The sequence below is a fragment of the Hemiscyllium ocellatum genome, chromosome 19, assembly GCF_020745735.1.
Source record: "Hemiscyllium ocellatum isolate sHemOce1 chromosome 19, sHemOce1.pat.X.cur, whole genome shotgun sequence".
Taxonomy (NCBI): domain Eukaryota; kingdom Metazoa; phylum Chordata; class Chondrichthyes; order Orectolobiformes; family Hemiscylliidae; genus Hemiscyllium; species Hemiscyllium ocellatum.
Genome location: NC_083419.1, coordinates 74,990,533 through 75,016,000, shown reverse-complemented (window position 1 = coordinate 75,016,000; position 25,468 = coordinate 74,990,533). Strand labels below are relative to the sequence as shown.

Here is a 25,468-nt window from a genome sequence, read left to right as displayed (position 1 = left end):
AAATTTGACATGCTTTGACAATATCGGAGTGTGTTCATGTGAAATATGTCTTTGGTGGTTCTGGAATAGCAAAGTATGTCAGGCAGCATCTGAGGAGCAGCAGAAACCATGTTTCAGGCATAAGCCTTCATCACCTTATTGAATTCTTTGAGTTGGTGACCAAGCATGTGGATGAGGGTAAAGCAGTGGATGTAGTGCACATGGATTTTAATAAGGCATTTGATAAGGTTCCCCATGGTAGGCTTATGCAGAAAGTCAGGAGGCATGGGATAGAAGGAAATTTGGCCAGTTGGATAGAAAACTGGCTAACTGGTCAAAGTCAGAGAGTGGTGGTAGATGGTAAATATTCAGCCTGGAGCCCAGTTACAAGTGGAGTCCTGCAGGGATCAGTTCTGGGTCCTCTGCTGTTTGTAATTTTTATTAATGACTTGGAAGAGGGAGTCGAAAGGTGAGTCAGTCAATTTGCAGATGATACGAAGATTGGTGGAGTTGTGGATAGTGAGGAGGACTGTTGTCGGCTGCAAACGGACTTAGATATGATGCAGAGCTGGGCTGAGGAGTGGCAGATGGAGTTCAACCCTGTCAAGTGTGAGGTTGTCCATTTTGGAAGGACAAATAAGAATGCAGAATACAGGGTTAACGCTAGAGTTCTTAGTCAGGTGGAGGAACAGAGGGATCTTGGGGTCTATGTACATAGATCTTTGAAAGTTGCCACTCAGGTGGATAGAGCTTGTAAGAAGGCCTATGGTGTATTAGCGTTCATTAGCAGAGAGATTGAATTCAAGAGTCGTGAAGTGATGTTGTAGCTGTACAGGACCTTGGTTAGGCCACATTTGGAGTACTGTGTGCAGTTCCGATCGCCTCACTTTAGGAAAGATGTGGAATCTTTGGAGAGGGTGCAGAGAAGATTTACCAGGATGTTGCCTGGAATGGAGAATAGGTTGTACGAGGATAGGTTGAGAGTGCTAAGCCTTTTCTCATTGGAACGGCAAAGGATGAGGGGTGACTTGATAGAGGTTTATAAGATGATCAGAGGAATAGATAGAGTAGACAGTCAGAGACTTTTTCCCCAGGTACAACAGAGTGTTACAAGGGGACATAAATTTAAGGTGAAGGGTGGAAGGTATGGGGGAATGTCAGGGGTAGGTTCTTTACGCAGAGAGTGGTGGGTGCATGGAATGCGCTGCCTGTGGGAGTGGCAGAGTCAGAATAATTGGTGACCTTTAAGCAGCAATTGGATAGGTACATGGATAGGTGCTTAAGCTAGGACAAATGTTCGGCACAACATCGTGGGCTGAAGGGCCTGTTCTGTGCTGTATTGTTCTATGTTCTATGTTCTATCATGAATCCCCGGCTCCATGGATGCTGCCTGGTCGGCTGTGCTTTTCCACCACCACACTTCTGACATAAGAAAAAAATGTCTGCTTATTTGGAGCAAATACTCTCTGTTTCCTCGGTAATATAAATTTACTGTGCTTTCTATTCACTCAAGTTCTCATTTTAATAGCTCCTCGTTTACTTCTTAATCCGATACAAATCTCAAAACTCCGGGCACAATAAAAGCGATATGAATTATAAATTAGTATCTGGACAAGAGAACCAATGAACAGCTACATAGACCTCTTGAACATCCGAGATATTTGAATGAAAAAGCAATGCCTTCCAAAAAATCTCTGCACGTCTGTCTTCTTTTTCAATTCAATAATCCTGCAAATAGCTTATAACTGTTAGTTGATCTCTCTTAAAGAGTATCTAATCACTGTCATTGTAAACCACTGAAAACATTGAAACTTTTATTTGTTAAAATGCAAAGATTCATTCTCAATTCGTTATTTAAACAATAAGTGAACCATATTTTACCTGTCCACTAAGGTCAAGTGACCTGTGGCCCCTAATTGAACATTCTAATTATTCCTAAAGCTTGAGAAATCAGAGCTAAAAACATCAAACTAAAGCAAACATTAGACAAAATAACCAGTTCCAATAAACAGTGGAAAGCCCGGTTAAAGAGCTCACAACGTTTCTGGAGATCCAGTCACAAACAGCCCGAGAGTTGAGCTTTGGAGAGTTTTAAGCAGACTTCCTGGTACCTTGACTTGCAGCCAGTGCCTGAGCGTTAGACACCTCGCTTGAGAATGACGACAAGTGAAGGGTGTTTGCACGAAACCCATTGAATGCTTAGAATCCAGAATTTTGGTAAAATGTTGTGAAACATTTCCCAGATCATGGAAATCAGCTCAACATTATTGAAATCAAAGTAGTCGGAATGGTCTTCAAGACCACCTAATTACTGTTCAGTGAAAACACTTTGTACGTGCCTTATTGTTCTCAGGATGAATAATCACAGCAAACATCACTGTCTCACCAGATCCAAAGATATGTAACAGACACCTTTTTATAATTTACACACTATATCTTACCCAGACCAATGATGACCACCTTATTACGTCTGACTGAAGTTTTTACTCGTAACATGTATCGAGATGAAGCAAGTCTTAAATCTCGGAATCTTTTTCTGATAGGTTTCTACTCCAAAAATTATGATAAAAATGTGGTTGTGACTCATTACATTGTCAACAGATCCCCATTAAACGTATTTATCTGTTTATTCAGAGACAATATTAAAACAAATACCTTGATAAATGCTGTTGACTGTATGTTTCTGTGAAAATAAATCTTCCTTATTGACTTATTTTCGTTATAATTCTGACACATATGTCTAAATATTGATGATATGAAAAATTGCATAAATTAAATACAATGCAGAATTTGTTCTTATTATATATTATATTTCTCCAGAAGAAAAGCTAAGAAACCAAGTACAGAAATCTTGAAGAACTGCGAATTTTGAATGACAAACCATTTCTGATCAACGTTCATTGAATGTCTAATGTCTTGCCACATCATCATGCCAGAATTTGTATTCTCAGCTGACAGATTAAGAAATATCTAGTCAACATCAGAGCAAACCCGTTTGGAAATATTGAATCATTTACTTTTGCCAAAGTTCTAAAATTTATTATCAATTCGATGTCTCTGCAAAAATCTCACAGTAATTCAGTTTAGGTTTTGTAACAAACATCGTCTAATTCACATTTTAATTTAATCCATAATTTTTTAGTGTCAATATTAAAAAGAAATAATAGTTCTCTCATTCCAGGTCAGCACAAACACAAACTAACTAATGATTCCCCATCCAACACTCCCAGGTAATATCTGTTCCTTTCTAATTTGAATGTTCACAGAAATCATTGGATTAATATTCGGCCTTACATATTAAGTGATGTCTGATTTTTTTGTTGAATTTAGATTACTTACAGTGTGGAAACAGGGTCTTCGGCCCAAAACGTCCACACCGACCCGCCAAAGCACAATACACCCAGACCCATTCCCCTGCATTTACCACTGCCCGCAACACTACGGGCAAGTTAGCATAGCCCATTCACCTAATCTGCACATTTTGGACTATGGGAGGAAACCCACGCAGACACGGGGAGAATGTGCAAATTCCACACAGTCAGTCGCCTGAGGCGGGTAGTCATGATAGTCATTAATTTTCTCTTGTTCTGTAGATGTTAGTTAAAACAACGCATAGAATTTTATGTTCCAGTGCTATAAATATGAGAAAAGAGCAATTAATTCTTCAGTAAAATAAACAAATGTCACATGATATTATTTCTTTTTTTTAAAATTACTGGTCAGTTTATGAATTGTGCGAGATTTGATTTTTGCTTTCCAGTCATTTATTTATATTGAATGTGACATTGAAATAGTGTGAAAATATCAGATAGTGTTCATTTGAAAGTTGGATTTGCCAACTCTCACTTATCCCATTGATTGCATGATGGTTTAAGAACGTTTCACTCAGCAATCGTAGTAAATATAAAAAAAAGTCAGATTTTAAATCAGATCATTCGAACCCAATTATCGATCTGTTCCTAATTCATGCAAATATCTCAATTGTATCGAATCCAATGTTCACACTAAACAATACACATAAAGCAACACAAAGACTTCCATCACCATCTGATTATTGTTCAGTAGGATAACCTGAGTACATACCTTATTGTTCCTGAAACCAATGACAACAGTAGGCATTTGGTTACTATTCCATGCAACATGTGCAATTGATATCTTCTATTTCAGTTCAGGAGTTAAAGATGATTTATGTTGCTTAAAACAATGCTTCTACTTTATCACGGATATTGACTGGAATACAATCATGCAAACAACAACCGTTTTGTCATTCTAAAAATCTTTAAGCTTACTTATTTTACATTTGTGTGCAAGAGATATTTCAAATTACAACAATTTTGTTGCATAATTCAGCAAACCTAGATTTTGAATTTGGGAAAGTCTCCAGTTTTGCAAAATGGAATTCGTTTTCGGTTTACATCACACAGTAAATGACTTTTTTTTCCAAATCACGTGTTCGACAAAATGATTATTGGTTTCAGTTAATTGTAAGAAAAGAACTGCTTTGAACACGTTGATACTTTTTGTCTTTTCTATTCCAACATTATTTATCACTGTACAATAATGACACAATTATTATAATTCCTTGATGTACCAAATGTCTGTATCATTTGTTCACTTTCATGCTCACTTTCATTATCTATTAACTTTCTTCCAAATTTTACAAAAATGTCTGAAATCTGATCATAATATTAATCATCTAAATTAAAATAACATGTCTCTATGATGAAACCATTTGATAGAAATTCATATTTCTTGTGTTACTTATATTTAGTAAAGAAAAAAAAAGTTCTATAATCACCGAATGGCGCATTTGTTCTTCAATTCATAAAGATAGTTACTATATTGTATTCCACAATTTCCCAATTTTAATAACTATTCAATCAACATAACAGCAAAGTGTTTTTGAAATATTGAATCATTTTAATTGCTCATATAACAACATTATCAAGTCATTGTCATGATAATAATTGTGCAATTATTTAAGAAAGTCGTTTGAAACAAGTAAAGTGAGATTCACATTTTAATTTAACCAATTGTTTCTGAGTACCAACACTGCAATATGAAACTTTATTTTCAGGTCAAGTTTCCCACGATGGATCCAAGGACTTCCCATCCAAGGTTCATTATGATTGTCTGATTTTTGCTTATTTGAATGATCTCCGTAATCACAGATAGTAAATTCACAGACTTGCAATTACTTTTCACTGCAATAATTCCTGTTTGTTTGCACATATTCCTCAGTCACATAGCAAAACGAGATTTCACATTATTTCTAAATTCATTAATCGAATTTTATAATTCAGTTGTTGCTCATACCTAAAAATCATTAAATCCAGTATTTGCTGTAAATGTGGAATTACAGCTCCTTACATAAATAACTAAATATATTGTAGTGTACAATCTCTCAATCATTGTTTATATTAATTCTTATTTTACCCACAGAAACATAGTTGAATTCATTTAAAGGTATTTCACTTCGATGCAAACATTTATTGTACTTCTAATCACAATAAGACTTAAGTATTTTTCATGCAACAAAATCAGGTATAATTCATGCATTTTGTTAAGTCAAATGAAAAAGAATTAACATCTCTGTATTGTTTCATTAAACAATGACAATGCATTTTGAATTTTTCGAAGTTGAGCATTTTTGCAAAGAAGGGATGTTGTCTTCAGCTGAATAATCGCATTGAATGACTAATTCACAGAATCTGCTGTTTATTCTCTTCGAGTTGCCAAGCAACCAAATTAATTGATTTTGCTGGTTCTAAATTCCTGAAAAGTATTTGATAATGTTTGAGTCTTAAAGATGAAGAAGTCGATGTGATTGTACTGATTTATTTTATTAGAAGGAGCTTAATTCAAAAATTTCAGGCACATAAATTGCTATTCTGCAGTGTTACAAAGATGAAAAGCAAGTCAATTTCTTCATCAGTGAAATAAACAAATGTCACTTCCCGTTATTCATTAGTTCGCTCATTCCTAAATTTGTAATTAAACAATGCAATTCACCTGAATATTGTTGTGTCTTTTGATCATATTAATTTTCTAATTATTGTTCATTTGTGATTTGTCAGAGATCTTTATTTTTTGTTTTGCACGTCTCTTACTCATTTCACTTCTTGCATGGGGCTGGGCATTGAGAACAGAGGATCAGTGGTTAGCACCCGTGTCTTACAGTGTTATGCAAATGTGTTTGAGTCCATCCTCAGTCACATGTTTGTGTGGAGTTTGCATGTTCTGGTTTTCTCCCACAATCCAAAGATGTGCAGATTAGGTAAATTGGCCATGCTAAACTGCACGTTCTGTTCAGGGATGTGTAGGTTAGGAGCATTACTCAGGGGTAAATGTCCAATAATCTGTGAGCAGAATGGTGCTGAGTGGATTATTCTTTGGAACGTCAGTGTAGACTTGTTGGGCCAAATGGCCTATTTCTACATAGTAGGGATTCCGTATAATTAGAATTGTGTTTCGCTAAACAAAACTGACATTTAAAAAAAAAGTTGCCTTTAACACTTATCTTTAACAGTCAATTGTCAATCTTGCAAAAGATCTCAATGTTACTGAAATCAATGTTCAAACAAAACACTGCACATGAAGCCACACAAAGATCTTCATGACCATCTAATTACTGTTCAGTGGAATAATCACAGTAAATGTCTTATTGTTTCTGAGATTAATCACCACTATCACAGTAAGGATCTGGTTATCATTCCCTCCAATAAATGCAATCATTGTCCCTCTGGTATTTCAGTTCAGTAGTTATACACCACACTGGTTGTTCAAAGCATGGTTATTCTTTATTGTGAATGGCCATGGGTTCCAACGGCAAGAGTGTTGTTCGATCTGATTTGTTGCATGTTCTCAAACAGGTTTTCTCTATAAATATTGCAAAAAATGTGTTATCTTGGTCTTGTTCAAGTGCTGATGCTAACCTTTTCAGTTCATGTTCATTAAACATATTTGGAGAAAGTGAGGAAAGCTGAAGCTGAAGATCAGAGCCAAGAGTGTGGCATTGGACAAGGGCAGGCACATCCAAAGAGCAGGAGGATCGACACTTTGGGCTTGAGGCCATAATCAGAAAATATTCCTGATGAAGGGCTTATGCCCAAAACGTCGATTCTGCTTCTCCTCGAATGCTGCCTGGCCTGCTGCACTTTTCTGGCACCACGCTCTTGACATTAGAAAAATTTGACTGAATATTCAGAGATTATACTAAAAGCTGCCTCTGTCAATTTAATTTCCTTTGCTTTCTATTCACTAAAGTTTTCATGTTAATTGTTTCTCCTTTTCTTCTCAAATCGGATACAAATCTCAAGATACAGAACACATTAAAATTCACATGAACTATAAATCTGCATTCTCGACAAGAAAACCAATGGAAGGCAATATAGAATTCTTGAACAGTTTACACATTCAAATGAAAAAGCAATTCCTTCCAAAAAAATGTTTGCCCGTCTGTATCTCTCTTTCAATTCAATAGTCCTGCAAATAGTTTATAATTGTTAATTGATCTCTCTTAATGAGTACCTAATCAATGTCAATGTAACCCGCTGTAACATTAACAACAGATTGATAACTGGGTGTTACAGATTTTATTTGAAGTCAACAAATGTTTGGAATTTACTCGAATTCCACCAGGAAACATTCTTGAATCATAATACAAGAAATGAGATATGTGAGAGACGTGCAAACCTTATTTTTAAATGAACAAACCCCAATATTTTCAAAACATTTCAATCTATCGGTCAAAATGAACAGGTGAATGGAAAAATAAAAACAAGTTTCTGACAATTCATAAACCGAACAAATACAAGTTCACTTTGATAAAAGGACAGAGTAATATTGAGATGAATCACAACATTTAGTTACAAAGTAGGTAACCAGCTGGCTGACATGTAATTAGTGGTTGCATTTGTTAGTTTACTGAAGAAGGTATCAACTTTATTTCAAATTTATATCATGAGAGAATAATGTTTAATGTGTTTCAATTGTTTGGACTTGCCTCTTTGTAACAAAAAAAGATCGATCACATTACTTAGACATCGTTATCTTTAATTCTGCAACATTTTCAAATTTCTCCAGGAACTTATAAGTAACAGAATTAGATACAGGTATCCCCACTATCCGAAAGTAGAGCGTTATTATGAAACCTTACAGAAGCTGAAAAGAGGCAAATCGAAGAAGCATTAATTTAAATGGGAACCATCTCCCCTTTTTTTCGTAAAAGTGAAAATCCTCTTCAGATTTCTTTCAGTTAGAGAAAACAGGGACAGATGTAAGTCTTTTGTAAAAGCAATGTGGCTAAAGTGAAGTTTCCAACACATATTTCTTGATAACCTGACACAAATAAGTATCAGATTTTGTGATTATTGATGTAATAGATAAAAGCAGATCTAATGTTGAATTGAAAAGCAGTTCAGTCTGTGCTTAGGTGCTCTCTAATCACCATTCAGATAGCTCTTGATATATTTCTGGTGAACGTGTGATTTGAAACCTTCCCTCGAGTCCAGTAATATAGACACTGCCACAGCTCCACAAGCTCCTTTCATAATGTTCCCACCCAGGACGGGCAGGATTGTAATATTATGTTTAATGTGGTTACACAAATGAAAACTAATCAGCTGTTTATTGCAGTATTCGAATGGGAATTAATTAGGTAGTTTCTGTGTGTAATGGACTGGAAATTAAATAATATTTTACAATAACATTACAATGGTGGTCTTAAATAAAGAGGAATCTCATGACAATTCTTTGAAAGACAGATTGATAAAACTGCATGATCATTGTACTTTGATTTAAAAATGCAATTTCCCTTCCTTTCAACAATGTATAACTTCCACAAATTCAAAATGAACAGTCATCGATAAAGAAAGGAACAAACAGATGTTAATTCTATTTTCTGTACATAAACGTGCGAGGAATTTTAAGTAAGTTATATATATGTAAAAAGAAAGCTCTTGTTGTGCTTCGAAATACAATAAATGTTAGCGTGAAATGAAATATAATCAAATCAATTCAACTGTGTTTTCTCAGTTAAAATACAGCTCAATATTCAAAGTAATCGAGTGATTGTAATATCTTTACATTAATTCAGTGCTGAGACATAATTCCACATTTATACCCCATATAGTGAAGCAAACTTGTGCCAGGAGTCAGAGGGGATAGGGGATGTCCTTAATGAGTACTTGGCTTCAGTATTCACGAGTGAGTGGGACCTTGTTCCTGTGAGGACAGCGTGAAACAGGCTGATATGGTGGAACAGGTCGATGCTAAGGCGGAGAATGTGCTGAGCATATTGAAAAATCACAGGGATAGATGTCCCCTGGGCTAGAAAGGATATAACTTAGGTTGTTATGGCAAGGGAGGCAAATGATTACTGTGTTTTGGCAATGATCTTTGCATCCTCACTGTCCACTGGAGTCATACCAGATGATTGGAGGGTGGCAAACATTACTCCCTTATTCAAGAAAAGCAATTGAGATAATCCTGTGAATCATCAATGAGTCAGTCTTACATCAGTTGTGGGAAAATTATTGGAGAGGATTCTGAAAGACAGAATTTGTGATTATTTGGAAAAGTATTGATTGATTAGAGATGGTCAGCATGGCTTTGCGAGCGGCAGGTTATACCTCACAAACCTTACTGAATTATTTGAGGATGTGACAAACACATTGATGAAGACAGAGTAGTGGATGTGGTGTATATTGATTTTAGCAAGGTGTTTGATTAGGTTCCCCATGGTAGGCTCATTTAGAAAGTAATGAAGCATGGGATACAGGAAAACCTGCCTAGTTAGAAAATAAATTGGATGGCCCATAGAAGACAGGGTGAGATTACATGGATAGTTTTCAGCTTGGAGCACGGTGACCAGTAGTATTCTGAAGGGATTAGTTCTGGGACCTCTGCTTTTTGTGATTTTTATAAATGACTTGGATGAGGAAGTAGAAGGGTGGGTTAGGAAGTTTGCCAATGACACGAGGGTTGGTGGAGTTGTCGATAGTCTGGAGGGCTTTTGTAGGTTGCTAGAGGACATTGGCAGAGCTGGGCTGAGAAGTGGCAGATGGAGTTCAACCTGGGAAAGTGTGAAGTTATTCATTTTGGAATTTCAAATTTGAGTGCATATTTTCGGATTAAATGCAGGATTCATGACAATGTGGAGGAACAGAGGGATCGTGGGGTGCACGTCCATACATCCCTCATGGCTGACATCCAAGGTGATAGGTTTATTGAGACGGTATATGCTGTGTTGGCTTTCATTCGCAGGAAAATTGAGTTTAAGAGACACGAGGTTATGCTGCAGCTCTATGGATCCCTGGTGAGACTACACTTGGAATATTGTGTTCAGTTCTGATCACCTCATTTTACATAGAATGAGGAAGCTTTAGAAAAGGTGCAGATGAGATTTACCAAGATGCTGCCTGAACTAGAAGGCTTGTCTTATGAAAAAAAGGTTGAGGGAGCTGGGGCTTTGGTCATTGCAGTGAAAGAGGGTGAGAGTTTGCTTGATAGATTTTTATAAGATGATGAGAGGCATAGATAGAGTAGATAATGAAAGAGTTTTCCCCACAAAGTGGCATAATTTTAAGGTGAATGGGGGAAGCTGTGGGGAGATGTCAGAGATAGTTTCTTTATAGATAGTGGTGGGTGCGTGGAATACACTGCCAGTGGTGGTAGGAGATTCAGATCCATCAGCGACTCTTGGATAGGCACATGGATGATGGTAAATGAAGGGCATGTTGGTTTGTTTGATCTTAGAGTAGGATAAAAGGTCGGAACAACATCGTGGCCAAAGGGCCTGTACTGTGCTGGACTGTTCTATATTCTATGGAATGAAATGAAAAATTATTATATATTAGCAACATATAGATTTTCAAAATTCTATTAGCATACTTAAGAATAATGATAAATTTCATCTTGCTGCTTGACTGTGCTATCTGCAAAAATGAACAGGAATTGTTGCAGGGAAAAGTAATTAGGTTTTTCTAAATTTATAAGGCTGGGATTACAGAGATCATTCAAATGAGCAAAAGTCATGTTTTTAACAGTGATGTCAGAGGTAGTTTCTTTATAGATAGTGGTGGGTGCATGAAATGCACTGCCAGTGGTGGTAGTAGATTCAGATCCATCAGCGACTCTGAGCGACTCTTGGATAGGCACATGGATGATAGTAAATGAAGGGCGTGTTGGTTAGTTTGATCTTAGAGTAGGTTATTCAACTCAGATACATATGCTTCCTTTATGGTTCTGTGGGTGCTCACTCACTCACTTCCTTCAGTTTTACATCAATTTCACACTGACTGTGAGGGTGGGAATGAATTTGTAAATATAAATACTCCAACCGAAACCCCTCACAGGTCAGGAACTGTTTTTGCTACTTTCATCACTCACAAGGAACAGGAAAATAAAGGTTCAGTCACAAATCTTACAGGAACATAGCGGTTATAATCACCAGGAAAGGCTGAACAGCTCAAAACGCTTTTCTCAAGGAAAGAGAAGGCTCAGAGAAAACGAGTAGAAAGCTTTGTGTCTGTGTTTTCAGAGATTTGAGGTTGAAATCATTGGGTTGAAAGCATGCTTCATTGTCCCAGATCATCAAAGGTGCGATCTAAATGTGCATCTTGCTTACTATCTGTCTGAGTTAACAATCAGACGAACAGGTCAGTGTCTGTGTGTTTTTCCAAATCCCTGATTGATTCTGTCTCCCCCAACAAACTCAGGTGCCTCACCACACTCTGTGTCACGGAGAAACTCTGCCATTACAATGAGAACTATCTTTGCTGTCACCTCTCCTCGGGATTCCGCCTAATCCCCACTTCCCTTCATTAAATCCCAGCTGCCTCTAGTCCACCCACATGGACATGTTGAAGAGCTTGACAGGAGATTGGATTGAAACCGAGAGTTCAATCGACACAATGAAAGAGGAAGAAGGAAATAAACGGTGATTGTGAATCCCAGCGGATACAGACTCCAGGATTAATCCTTGTCGGCATTCCTGCAGTAATATGAGACAGCACTCGATGATGAGAGTTAAACCCGGGTGACAGGAGAGGGAGCCACTGAGCATTAGCAGGTTTAGTTCAAACACAGGAGGTTTGTTCAGTCAGTAACAGTGTGTTCGATATGAGGGTGAAGTGAGCAGTGAGGGGATATGTTGCCGAAAGCCGCAGATGGACAACTTTCATTGGAACAGGAGGAGGCCATTCAGCCCCTCAACTTTGCTCTGCCATTCAGGATGATCATAGCTGATGTGTGACCTAACGTACAATTTTTGAAACCCTTTAATTTCATCTGCAACAGGCAAGATGAGCATTGGAAAACTAAACATCTGCAAATGTTGGGAAATCAGAAATAAAAACAGAAATTGCTGGAAAAATTCAGTAGGTCTGGCAGCATCTGTGGAGAGTGAACCGGTCGTGTCCAGTGACCGGTCAGGTGACCAACTGCAGCTGACCATTCTGCCTGTTCTGGAACCCTCTCTGGAACAGGTTCTGGTGCGGGAGGAATGAGATTGTCAATGACAACTGAGACAAACAGTAGGATGCACTCAATTAGAATTAGAAATTTACTTACCCCTCCCAATGGGACACTCACCGACACAGTCACACTGCGGAGAGGCTGTTCACCTGCCCCACGTATGGGGAGGGATTTACTCGATCTCACAATCTGCTGAGGCACCAGAGATGGCACAGTGGGTTTAGACCCTTCACCTGTTCCATGTGTGAGAAAGGATTCATTCAAATCTCTCACCAGCAGAGACATCAGTGCATTCTCACTGGGGAGAGGCCATTCACCTGCTCAGTGTGTGGGAAAGCATTCACTCTGTCCTCTGACCTGCTTAAACACCAGCGAGCTCACTCTGGGGAAAGATCATTCACTTGTTCCCAGTGTGTGGGGAGATTCACTCAAATGCAGCACCTGCGGAGTCCCCAGTGAGCCCACACAGGGGAGAGGCCATTCAGATGCTGTGTGAGAGAAGTGATTCAGTGATTCATCCTGCCCCCGAGACCCCAGCGGGTTCACACTGGGTAGGAGCTGTTCACCCCTCTGTGTGACAAGGGATTTGCTGCGTCTTCAACACGATTGAGAGCCCAGTGAGTGCTCACAGGGAAGTGGTCATCCACCTGCTCCGTGTGGACTGCAGGACTCTGATTCTGATGTTACTATTCATCAGACTCAGGAGCGGCCCTTGTACATGATGACACTGTTGCAGTATTGATGTTGTTGTTGTTAACCACATTAACTGGGCTGGTGTTGACTGAACTTACATTGCCACTGTCTAAACCTCAGGATGTCCCTCTGGGCAGGATGTCTCTACAAACAGCAATGGGACAATGAGCAGGGATCATCTGTTTTAATTTAAATTGTGATAATAGCACTCCTGCTTCACAGCACTAGGTACAAGGTTGGAGTCCCCACATTCTCCCCCTGATAGTGTGGGTCCCCTCCAGGTGCTCTGGTTTCCTCCCACAGTCCAAAGATGTGCAGGTTAGGTGGATCGGTCGTGCTACCTTGTCCACAGTGTCCAGGATTGTGCAGACGAGGTGGACCAGCCATGGGAAAGGCAGTGTTACAGTGATAGAGTGCTCTGGGCGTGATGTTCTTCGGATGGTCGGTGGGGTTTGATGGGCCAATGCTCTCCTTCCACACTGTCGGGATTCTATTCCATGATTGAGAATAAAGGCTACACAGCAGGGTGTCCTTGGACAAGGAGCATGTGGTGTGTATCAATGCTCTTGATGCCTTTAGATAGAGGTGGGTTCCGCATGGGATACAGTGCTTTATCTCCACCGCTGCCCCCTCCCCCCCAACTCTACTTTGATTTCGTCCTTTTCTCAATCTGTCACTTGTAATGGTTTGCTTGGCCCGTAATGGGCTTTGTTTGGAAATATTCAATTGGTTACACAAATGGTTTCCTGCAGATGATTATATGTCTAGATTAGAGCGATGTTGGAAAATCACAGCAGGTCAGTAGCCGTAAAATCAACATTGTGGCAAAAGCCCTTTTCCAGCACCACTCTAATCTAGGCTCTGGTTTCCAGCAGCTGCATCCCTCACTTTTGCACTCCTGGTAATTATATGTTAACCAAAAGCAAAATGGTGTAATGATGATGTTGATGGTGGGAAGGTTGCTGTGATAATATTTCTGGTCATAGAAATGGGGAAAAAGAATGCTTCACAGCTCACAGAATGAGAACTGAAAAGCAGTTAAATCAAACCAAAGGTTCAGACAGGGAGGGAATATTTCCCTGGAGCTTGAGTAGCTGGAAAATGGTGGTGTCCGGGAATAGACAGGATTTTGTTTTACAGAGGTTGAAAGTTTTAAAACTGTTATATTCAGACAAATTATTTTCTTTAATTTTATTTGCTGTTCAAAAAACTTTCACAACATTTTAAAATCAAAATTTATCTTTAACACAAGGTTTGTAAATGTTAAATAAAATCCATCAAACCATCGCTCACTGAAACCTGTTGTGGAAGTGCAATCTCTTGGAGAATCTCTGCCCACTCCTTCCTACCCGGGCTCCATGGCTATATACATACCTGGGAGATAGCAGCAGGAGGAGACCATTCAGCCATTCACTCCTGCTCCACCATTCAATGGGAAACAGCTGACCATCCAGCTCAGTCTCCTGTTCCTGCTGTGCCCCAATCCCCTTTCATGTCTTTACCTCAAAGAACTATATCTAAGTCCTCCTTTAGTTTCACTGCCTTTTGTTCCAGTGACGTTGCTGTGTTACTGTGTGGGTGTAGGCAGGGGTAATGTGATGGTGCTGCCTCCTGGAGGATGCACTCAGCATCCCTCATCATCCTGCAGTAACATCAACCGGGTTTCAGCAACTAGAGATAGAACCCATTTCCAGGATATGGGCATCACTGGCTCAGCCAGCATTTATTCCCCATCTCTAGTTACCCTGGAGAAGATGGTAGTGAGCTGCTGTCTTGTACCATTCACAGTCCATTTGGTGCAGAAAGACCGACAATGCTGTGAGGGAGAGTGTGCAGGATTTTGGCCGAGTGATTCTCTATCTTTGGTTCTTCAAATGCTGGTTAACTTAATCACAATCTGCACATGACTTTGAGATTTCAGTCTGCAAATCTTCACCATCTAGCACCCTGTATAAAGGAATATGTACAGATTAGAAATTCAGAACAGAGAATTCTAGTTTCTCTGGAATATCTTTTTTCCCCTTTCTTCCCCCGAAGCTGTAACCCTCCAGCCCACTTACTCTCTCCCACCATTCTGACTCTGCTGTCCCTAATGTACACCCTCCCCATTCTCATGGAGTTACTGATAAACAGATCCATGCCACCACTTCCCGTCCCTGGTTAGACTCTGCACACTTTCTGGGTTCACTTCCTTTCCCTTCAGTTGCTGCAAGTCAATAATGTAACAGCAGACTGAAACACAAGGAAACAGAAAGGGAGGTGCAGATCCTGGACAGAAGAGGAACCTTCAGTCTGGGAGAATGGGTCAGATCCTTCCTTGTTTCCCATTAGTTGATTCCCACCATTCCAATGAATTGGGGATGGAGAGTGGTCCTACATGGGAATGGTGACACTTTGACCCCCAACAGATCAATACTATAAGCAGATGCATTCTTCCTCCAGCCAATCACAGTGCGAAATACTTTCTGCAAAGTATACTTACCCAAAGCACATGCTCTAAAACCCGCCCACATTCTGTACATGTACAGTGCCGGGTTTCCCCACACGTGTGGTCCCTGACACAGGGACTGTGGGAGTTGTAGTCCCCATGAAGCCACTGGAGCCCTATCTCTGGAAAGTGAATGAAAAGTGTGGGCTGGAGGGTGTTGTCCCCATTCAGACAGACAGGACCTGTGGGCTGTCACTGGGTTTTACTGAGACACCTGCTTCCACAACCTGATTTCCTGATGTAAGGAACATAGATTCAGCCAACTGGGGGTGGGAGGTTAATGGGAGGAGCAAATTTTAAGCAGAGGTGGCTCAATGGTTAGCAATGCTGACTCACAGCATCAGGGACCTGGATTTGATTCCAGCCTTAGGCGACCGTGTGGAGTTTACACGTTCTCCCCATGTCTGTGCGGGTTTCCTCTGGGTGCTCCAGTTTCATCCCACAGTCCAAAGACGTGCAGGTTAAGTGGATCGGCTATGCTACATTGCCCAAAGCGTCCATGCATGTGCAGGTTAAACCATTCACCATGGGAAATACAGGGAATGGGTGAGTCTGAATGGGACGCTCATTATAGAGTTGGCATGGACTCCATGAACAATTACCCTGTTTCTGCACTGTAGGGATTATATTCAATTCTCATGAAGAATGTACCGATCTCGATGTGTTGTGAATCTGTCGAATTCTCTATTCAAAATACAGTGGATGCCAGGACAAAGAGGAAATTTACTGAAGAGATACAGATGTTGAATTTGCAATGAGATGAAGGGTGAGAGAGAGCAGGTGGGAAAATCCAGCTGAGACAGAGGTGAGCTCAATCATCACCGTATTAAATGGTGGAGCTGGTTCGAAGGGCTGCATTGCCTCTCCTGTGCCCAGTGCTTATCTTCTTACGGTAATAACTGGAAAGCTGAATCCAAAACTCACCACCTTCACCAAAGGAGATTTTCGGAAAAAGCAGGATAGTCAGGTGGATTAGCGTTCCAAACTTAGATAGTGAGGAAGTGTGTAGGAGATAATGATTTTCCAATTTTAAACTGAGGTGAGTTAAAAATCACACAACAACAGGTTGTAGTCCAACAGGTGTAATTGGATCATGATGAAGGAGTCTAGTGTGTTTCCAATTAAACCTGAGAGACTATAACTTGGTGTTGTGTGATTTTTATCACACCTAAGTTTAAAATTGCTAAATCATTTTCTCCCACATGCTTCCTCACTATCTAATACAAAGGTACAAGAATGGGAGCCATACATCGGACAGGCGGGAAGTTACCTGATGCGGCCTGGAGGTGTTTTGCATGTACACTATCCAGGTAACTGCCATGTCTCATCAATAAAGACTCAAAGAAGACCTCTCAGAGTTCTGTACCTAGTTAATCCTATCCAGCAGGGTTTAGGAATATGAGTACACAGCAGTCAGTCTTCACAGTGGAGGATACGAAGGACATGCCTGTTATTGATAAGGAAACTGAGGAAGATGAGGACAAAGAAACAACTATTATCATGACAGAGTTGGAGCTGGGCAAGCTAATGGAGTTAAAGGTAGACAAGTCTCTTTGCCCTGATGGAATACATCCCAGGGTGCTACCAGAGATAGCGGGAGAAATAGTAAATAGACTTGGAGTCAGAGTCCTGCAGCAGAGACAGGCCCTTTGGCCCAAACTGGGCCATGCCGACCAGAATGTCCATCCACACTAACCCCATTTCCCTGCACTTGGCCCATCTGCTTCTGACCCTTTGCTATCCATGTATTTGTCCAAATGTCTTTTACCTGTTGTTAATGTACCCGCCTCAACCACTTCCACTGGCAGCTCAGTCCATATACATACCACCCTCTGTGTAAACCAGGTCCCCCTCATGTTCCCTTTCATTCTTTCTCCTCTAACCTTAAACTGATGCCCTCCACTCCTTGATTCCCTGGGAAAGAGACTGAGTGCATTCACCTTACCCAAGCCTCTCATGGTCTTATATACTTCCAGAAAAGATCCCCCCTCTGTTTCCTCTGCTCTAAACAAAAAAGAAAATCCTCGCTTGTCCAACCTCTCCCTATAACTCAGACTCCTGAGCCCTGGCAAAAATTCTTGTAAATTTCTTCTGCAATTTTTACAGTTTAATAACTGAAACCTACATTACATTCATCACATTTCCAGTGTTTCCCCACAGCACTGGAACCGACGTGACAACGCCAATGGATTACAAGCCATGATCGATAATTAACTCCTTAATAACAATCCCGTTTTCATAGCATTTTCCATGGTGCAGGTATCCTTGTGTTGTTTCAGGTTGTATGGTCAATTAAAAACTTGTCCTCATACAAAACAAATCTGTAGCTTAATTGTCTCTGGGAAATGTGCCATGTTGTTTCAGACTTTTAAAAACAAAATAAATCTCTCTCCACAGTCACCACACTAACATGGACTTGGCTGTGTCTCAGTAATTTTTTCCCAGTCACACTGATATTTGAAATTCTCGCCCACGGACAGAATACACACCTTCCCTTCCACATGAAAAGGCCAATGATATTCAGATCGGCACGGATCAAGTAACTATCAAAACTGAACAGGAAGTTCAATTTGAATTTCTCATCCACAAATCCGCCTTTTCAGTACTCTACAACAGAGAAAACAAATCACCACCGTTAACACAGGATGGAAATTCATAAGACAATTATTGTATTAAATTGTAGTTTCTTGTTCCCCCAAAGCTTTAAATCTCAGTCTCATAATTGTTTCCTCCCACAATACAAATATGCACAGGTCAGGTGTATCGGCCAGGCTAAATTGCCCATAGTGTTATGTGCATTAGTCAGAGGGAAATGGGTCTGAGTGGGTTACTCTTCCGACGGTCAGTGTATACTGGTTGGGCCGAAGGGTCTGTTTCCACACTGTAGGAAATCTAATCTAATCAAGTCAATGAATCTGACTTGGAGCCTCCTGGATGTTGGTGAATCCTCCCCCCACCTCCCAGGGTTTCCTTCCTGGTCAGACCCAAACTGATTTTTCCCCCCAATCTGGAACCTCTTATTTATTTACCCCACACTGACCTCTGATGAGAACCATCCTGCACACACTGGCCAAACCATATCTGGTTAAACTAAAATGAACTAAATTACTACTTTAGTTGCAGGCCCATCCTTGTTCCTTTCCATAACATTCCTGAATCTTCACAGGAGTTCTGATAACTTTCTGCAAAATGCTCCCCAACTGATAGCCAACCTGTTGTCTCGATATCAGGGCAGGGGCCATTTCTCTGGGTCCTGTTTTCAGAGGGAGGAACTGCCAATGACAGATTAATCCCACACACCCACAGCCTCCCTTCCTGGCACTGACCCAGCCTGCACATACGCCAAGAATTGCCCAGCACCGCGCCTGTGCACTGGTCTCCCCTCCAACAGAGCATGCTCCAGATCACACAGGAGCCTGGGTGATTGACAGCAGCTGCTGCCCAATAGGGTGGAGGGGGCGTGGCTGGAGATGGTAAACAATGAACGAATGCGGAGGACACTGGGGGATGGACAGGTCAGTGAGGGACAGGAGCAGTGCAGCTGCAGGAGGGGATCCTGGACAAACCGAGCAATGGGAGAGTCTAACAGGAGAGAAACTACAGGAAGGTTCTGTTTGGAGGCTCAGGCAGGGACAGCTGGGAGACAGTATGGCCTGGTGGCTTGGGCAGGTTTTCCAATCAGCCTCTTCCAAGATGCTGTTACACAACTCTGAGCCCGATCCTCCTGGCCCAGAGGTAAGGACACTACCACCATTTCCTGGTGGGCTAGTGGAAAGAAGGGAAGATGTTCTCCGTCTCACTCACATGGAAACTCCATGAGCTCCTCCCACTTACTGTCTACGGTGGGGATGGAGGAGACAGAGCAGATGGAAGCGGGGTTCGGGATATAGGGACTGCCTTTCTAAAGGAACTCACCTGTGTTGGTGATATTAACAAGACTCAATACACAGTCTCTAACACAAAGCTGGTGGACGTGAACATTACCCAGAATATTAACATCTATAATTGGATGACGCAGACCCCAATGTACAGAGTTAAGTCCTGGATATTAATAATGGCTGTGTGTACGAGAAATCACGTCTCAATTTTTTTTTGAAGTAACAACAAAGAGGATTGATGAGGGCAATGCAGTGGAAATGATCTACATGATCTTCAGTAAGGCGTTCAACAAGGTTCCCCATGGGAGACTGCTTGGCAAGGTTAGATCTCACGGAATACAGAGAGAACTAGCCATTTGGATACAAAACTGGCTCAAAGGTAGAAGACGGAGGGTGGTGGCGGAAGGTTGCTTTTCAGATTGGAGACCTGAGACCAGTGGGGTGTCACAAAGGATCGGTGCTGGATCCACTGATTTTCATCATTTATATAAATGATCTGGACATGACTATAGGAAGTATTGTTAATAAGATGACACCAAAATTGGAGGTGTAGTGGACAGTGAAGAGGATTACCTCAGATTACAATGGGATCTTGATCAGATGGTTGAATGTGCTGAGAAGTGGCAGATGGACTTTAATTTAGATAAATATGAGGTGCTGCATTTTAGAAAAGCAAATATTAGCAGGACGTATACACTTAATGGTAAGGTCCTCGGGAGCGCTGCTGAACAAAGAGACCTTAGAGTGCAGGTTCATAGCTCCTTGAAAGTAGAATCGCAGGTAGATAGGAGAGTGAAGCAGGTGTTTAATATGCTTTCCTTCATTGGTCAAAGCACGGAGTATAGGAGTTCGGAGGTCAAATTGCGGCTGTACAGAACATTGGTTAGGTCATGCTTGGAATATTGCGAGCAATTCTGGTCTCCTTCCTATCAAAACAATATTGTGAAACTTGAAAAGGGTCAGAAAAGTATTACAAGTATGTTGCCAGGGTTGGAGGATTTGAGCTACAGGGAGAGGATGAAAACATTGTTTCCCCTGTAGCGTCAGACCTTATAGAGGTTTATATAATCAGTCGGGGCATGGATAGGGTAAATACACAAGGTCTTTTCCCTGCGGTTGGGAGGAGGTATGATAGGAGGGGGGAGACAGAGGGGGGTGTCCGAGAGGGGAGGGTGACGGTTATTTTGTAGATCTACAACACAACCCTGTTCCTGTTTTCTCCCCATCCCCTTCAATCCCTCTGAAGGGCTCAGAACAAGTGCACAGACCCTGGAAAGTAGAGCTTCAGGGTGATCAAGTGATGAAGGTTGCATTTGGGACGCTGACTTTTATTGGTCTGTGCACTTATCAATAAATGGACCTGGGTTCAATTCCACTGTCCTGGATTCATGTCTGTGGCCACAGACGCACCAGTCTCTTACCCTGACTTCTGGATTCCCTGTCACTATAGTTCTGCCATTCTCCTTCCTCCTGTTCTGTGCAGCGGAGCTCTCTGTGGGGTCATGGACCTGGTTGTTGCTGATTTCCCCTGAGAGGCCACCCCACCTGTTCCCCCCATTATAGAATCCCAAGCGGTGCACAATATCTGTTTGAGAAGCGGAACGATCACTGGGGAGTCCTGCACTTCCTTCCTGAGCCTTTTACTTGATCTGATGGTCACCCATTCCCTTTCTGCCTGTGTAACCCTCACCTGCAGTGTGACTAACTCACTAAACGTGCTGTCCATAACATTCTCAGTATTGCTCCACAGTGAGTCCACTCTCAGCTCCAGGTCTGAAAAGCAGTTTCCCAGTAGCTGCAGATGGACACCCTTCCTGCACACACAGCCGTCACGGACACTGGAAATGTCCCTTATTTCCCACATTGTACAAGAGGAGCATACCACGGGTCTGAGGTTTCCTGTCACAACGTCTCTCTAGTTTCAGCTAGTTACTCCCATTAGGAGAATTTAAATGAGCTAGAAATCTTCCTTCTCTTCCAACATTTCCATTATAATCAAAAGCCCCGATCTTTACTTATGCTGACATTTTATACTTTAAAAACTGTTAAAAAAAACTCAGCAGGTATCGCTTACAACTTGGCTGTTCCCATTGGGACCATGTGAGTTGCTGAATGGCCTGAACTAAAACTGAAGCTGAGTTTCACCTTCTCCCCGTCCCACCTCCCTCTGTTTACACCCAACTCCAACACACTCTCAATGAGCCAAGCAGCCCGCAGTGCAGCCCTGTCATTGTCATTGTCTGCTCACACCTACACTGCCCTCAGCCTCCTGTACTGTTCCAATGCATCTCAATGGAAGCTCAGAGACAGCATCTCATCTTTCAATTCAGCCCTTTGTAACCCCAGAGACAACATGGACCTCAGCAGTTTCTGAATGAACAGACAGTTGGGAGAACCTGGAACATTCCACCCGAAATGCTGCTGGAATTTGAGTCCATGAGGAATTTTAATGAGAAATTTGCAGGAGATGGAAAACGAGGAGTTTACAGGTTAACATCATTAAGTGGCTGATTGGGTCTAAATCTGACAGTTCCTATAATGAGACGAGGTGTAATTTGAATAAATCTGTGCTCCCTCTCAGGCCAATGACACCTTCCACAGCTGCAGGGCCCAGAACAGAGCACATACCCCAAGGGTGATCAAACCATGAATTTGAACATCTTTCTGTTTTTGCTTGACAAAAATATTGGAGATATTTTCCCACAGACAGAACAGACAAACCTTTCTCCTTGCACAGTTAAATGCCAATGGTATTCAGATCCTGATGACCCTGCTGATGACAGAAAATGGCTTTTGAGATCCCTTTCTCAATTAATATCCTATAAAATGAACTCACAAAACAAAGCTCACAGTCAGTGCAGGCTGAACAGTAAAGACAAATATTTCTCTTGGAATGTGTTTGACGTGTAAATGCTCCTCTTCACATCACCCCGACCCCACCCAGGAAGAAGTCATGTCCATGTGCCTCACTGTACCTTGGCCCCAAATAAAGATAGCGGCCATAACCCAGAACCTATCACTGCCTGAGGGCCACAGCCGTTTTCCCATTTGCTGTAAACGTGGGACCAAGAGCTTCTAATTAAGGCCGAAATGTAATTAAACCCTCCCAGCTCTAAACTGGATCCAAGTGCTCTGTCCTGTTTCCTCTTCCTGCACACACCATGGGTCATTCTAGGTCCAGTGACCCTTCCTCAGAAACGAAGGCAGCTGGGAAAAATAGAATTCCTACAGTGTGGAAACAGGCCATTCGGCCCAACAAGTCCACACCCACCCGCTGAAGAGTTTCTCAAACAAACTCATTCCCCGACCCTATTATTCTACATTTCTCCAGATTAATGTACCTAACCTATACATCCCTGAACACTATGGGAAATTTAGCTTGGCCAATTCACCTAACCTGCATATCTTTGGACTGCAGGAGATAGGGGTTAAAGAGTAAATAATAGGAGGGGACAGAACCCAAAACAGACACTAACATTTGGAAAGATAAAAGAGTGGATAACAATCTGGCTGGGAGGGTGCATACTGTTAATGGAGGGGACAGGAACTTGAGTCTGGCAGCATCTCAGTGGAGGTGCTGGAAATGGCAGCTGATGATCTGCGTTCTGCTGCAAAACAGACCCTGAGCTTCCAGTTGCCTGTCACTTTAACCCACGAATCTGTTGCCTGGCCAACGTCTCTGTCTCATGCTTACTGCAGTGTTCCAGTGAAGCTGGCAGAGCACTCCAGAACATACCAAAATGCCCCATATTTCAAGGACTGCAATTTCCCCTCTCACGTGGTCAACAATACCCTCCTGTGTATCTCCATCACTTCCTCCACCTCTGACATTGAACCACACCTCTCCAACTGCAAGAAGGATAGAACCCCCCGCCCCAACCTCACCTTCCACCCAGATACAACGCATCATCCTGCACCATTTCCACCACCTACAATCAGATCCCACCGGAGATATATTTCCCTCTCCATTCCTTTCAGCATTCCACAGAGACCATTCCCTGTGAATTCCTAGTCAGATCCATGATCCCCACTAACCCACCCTCCACTCCCAGCACCTTCACTTGCCAATGCAAGAGGTGTAAAACCTGTGCCCACACCTCCCCCCTCACCTCCAAAGGACCCTTCCACATCCAGCAGCGATTTTCCTGCACATCCAAACACCTCACCTATCATGGCCTTTGCTTTCGATGTGGTCTCCTCTCCACTGGGGAGTCAGGACACCAACTTGCGGAATGTGTCAGGGAACATTTCTGGGACGCATGCACCAACCGACCCCACCATCCTGTGGCCGACCACTTCAACTTCCCCACCCACTCCGGCAAGGACATGCAAGTCCTGGGCCACCTCCACCACCAAATCCCAGCCACCCGACGCCTGGAGGAAGAAAACCTCATCTTCCACATTGGGACCCTTCAACCACAGAATCAAGGTTTCCTCATCTCCCCTCCCCTACCTTATCCCAGATCCAGCCCTCCAACTCGACACCACCCTCTTGAACTGTCCCACCTGTTCATCTTCCTTTCCAATTATCCCCTCCACCTCCATCTACCTATTGCCTTCTGAGCTCCTTCCCACCAACCCCACACATCCATCTTATTTATCTCTCAGCCCTCTTACTACCCTCTTCCCCCTCCAATCCCGGCAGTCCTGATGAAAGGCTTATGCCCAGAACATCGATTCTCTTGCTCCTGAGATGCTGCCTGACCTGCTGTGCTTTTCCAGCGCCACACGTTAACGCAAGCTGGAAGAACAACGCCTCATCTTCTACTTGGGGACCCTGCACACCTCTATCCCCAGTATCAAATTCAATAATTTTAGGTCCTGAACGCTCCAATGTCCTAGCACCCCAGCATCTTAACCCACACACAAGGCCTTGTTATCATATAGCCTACCATTACACATTACCTATAGTTAGCCACTAACAGTCCCCATAAACAGTTATTCACCCTCCCCCAGCCAGATCGTTATCCACTCCTTTGTCCAACTGCTCCCATCTCTTTCATTGGAATCTATCACCTCCTATCATTTACTCCTTAACCCTTCCTTCTGCACATAAACCAACATTTCTTTTCAGACACATCAGTTCTGAGGAAGGGTCAGCAGATCCAAAATGTTAACTCTGATTTCTCTTCACACATGCTGTCAGACCTGCTGAGCTTTACCAGTACTTTTTAGTTGTTGTGAGAGATTTACAGTATCCGCAGTTCTTTTGGTTCTAATTTACCAGGAATTTCTAATTCAAGTCTAGCAGCCTAAAACCGTGTGTTTATAAATACTCCCAGTCCGTACAAACTCCATCTCCCTCCCAGTCTCTGCTGTCTCTCTCACTCCCTTCACATTCACTGAGTCACCCACAGTGACACTGCACCTGCACAGCTCATGGTCACATGTTGGCCCATTGGACCCACCCCTCATTCACTCCCATTGGCTGGAGGATCACACCAACTCTCCTATTGGTCTGAAGCTGCCATCAATCACCCGGACCCCATTGTGACATGATGGTGTGCTCCTCCCAGGATTATTGGAGGCTAAAGGGTGACCTTATAGAGGTTTATACAATCATGAGGGGCATGGGTAGGATAAATAGACAAAGTCTTTTCCTTGGGGTGGGAGCGTCCAGAACTAGAGGGCATAGGTTTAATATAAGAGGGGAAAGATTGAAAATGGATCAGTGGGTCAACGTTTTTCATAGCAGGTGGTGCCAGTATGGAATCTTCTGTCAGGGGAAGTGGTGGAGGTTGGTATAATTCGACCATTTGGCATCTGGATGGGTGTATGTATTGGAAGGGTGTAGAGGGATGTGTGTCAAGTGTTGGAAAATGGGACGAGATTAGGTTAGATTATCTGGTCAGCATGGACTAGTTTGACCAAAGGGGTTGTTTTCATGCTGTACATCTCTATGGCTCTGCACTGGCATGAGCTTCAACATTCAGTGAAATGGGGCAGTATCACA

At 42.0% G+C, this 25,468-nt stretch overlaps 2 long non-coding RNA genes across 5 annotated transcripts in view; one reads left to right on the top strand and one right to left on the bottom strand.

Moving 5' to 3' along the window:
* LOC132824798 (uncharacterized) overlaps positions 1 to 25,468 on the top strand; it is a 173,199-nt gene that overhangs the window by 49,135 nt on the left and 98,596 nt on the right. The gene's annotated exons all lie outside the window — the stretch shown is intronic.
* LOC132824797 (uncharacterized) overlaps positions 14,365 to 25,468 on the bottom strand; it is a 35,815-nt gene continuing 24,711 nt past the window's right edge. For 2 of the 3 annotated variants that reach the window (XR_009645703.1, XR_009645701.1), the window contains exons 5-7: positions 22,237 to 22,288; positions 18,127 to 18,244; positions 14,365 to 15,096 (exon numbers count right to left, since the gene is read on the bottom strand). This is a non-coding gene — a long non-coding RNA (uncharacterized LOC132824797). The remainder of the gene's footprint in view (positions 15,097 to 18,126; positions 18,245 to 22,236; positions 22,289 to 25,468) is intronic. The other variant, XR_009645702.1, reaches the window with a different exon arrangement.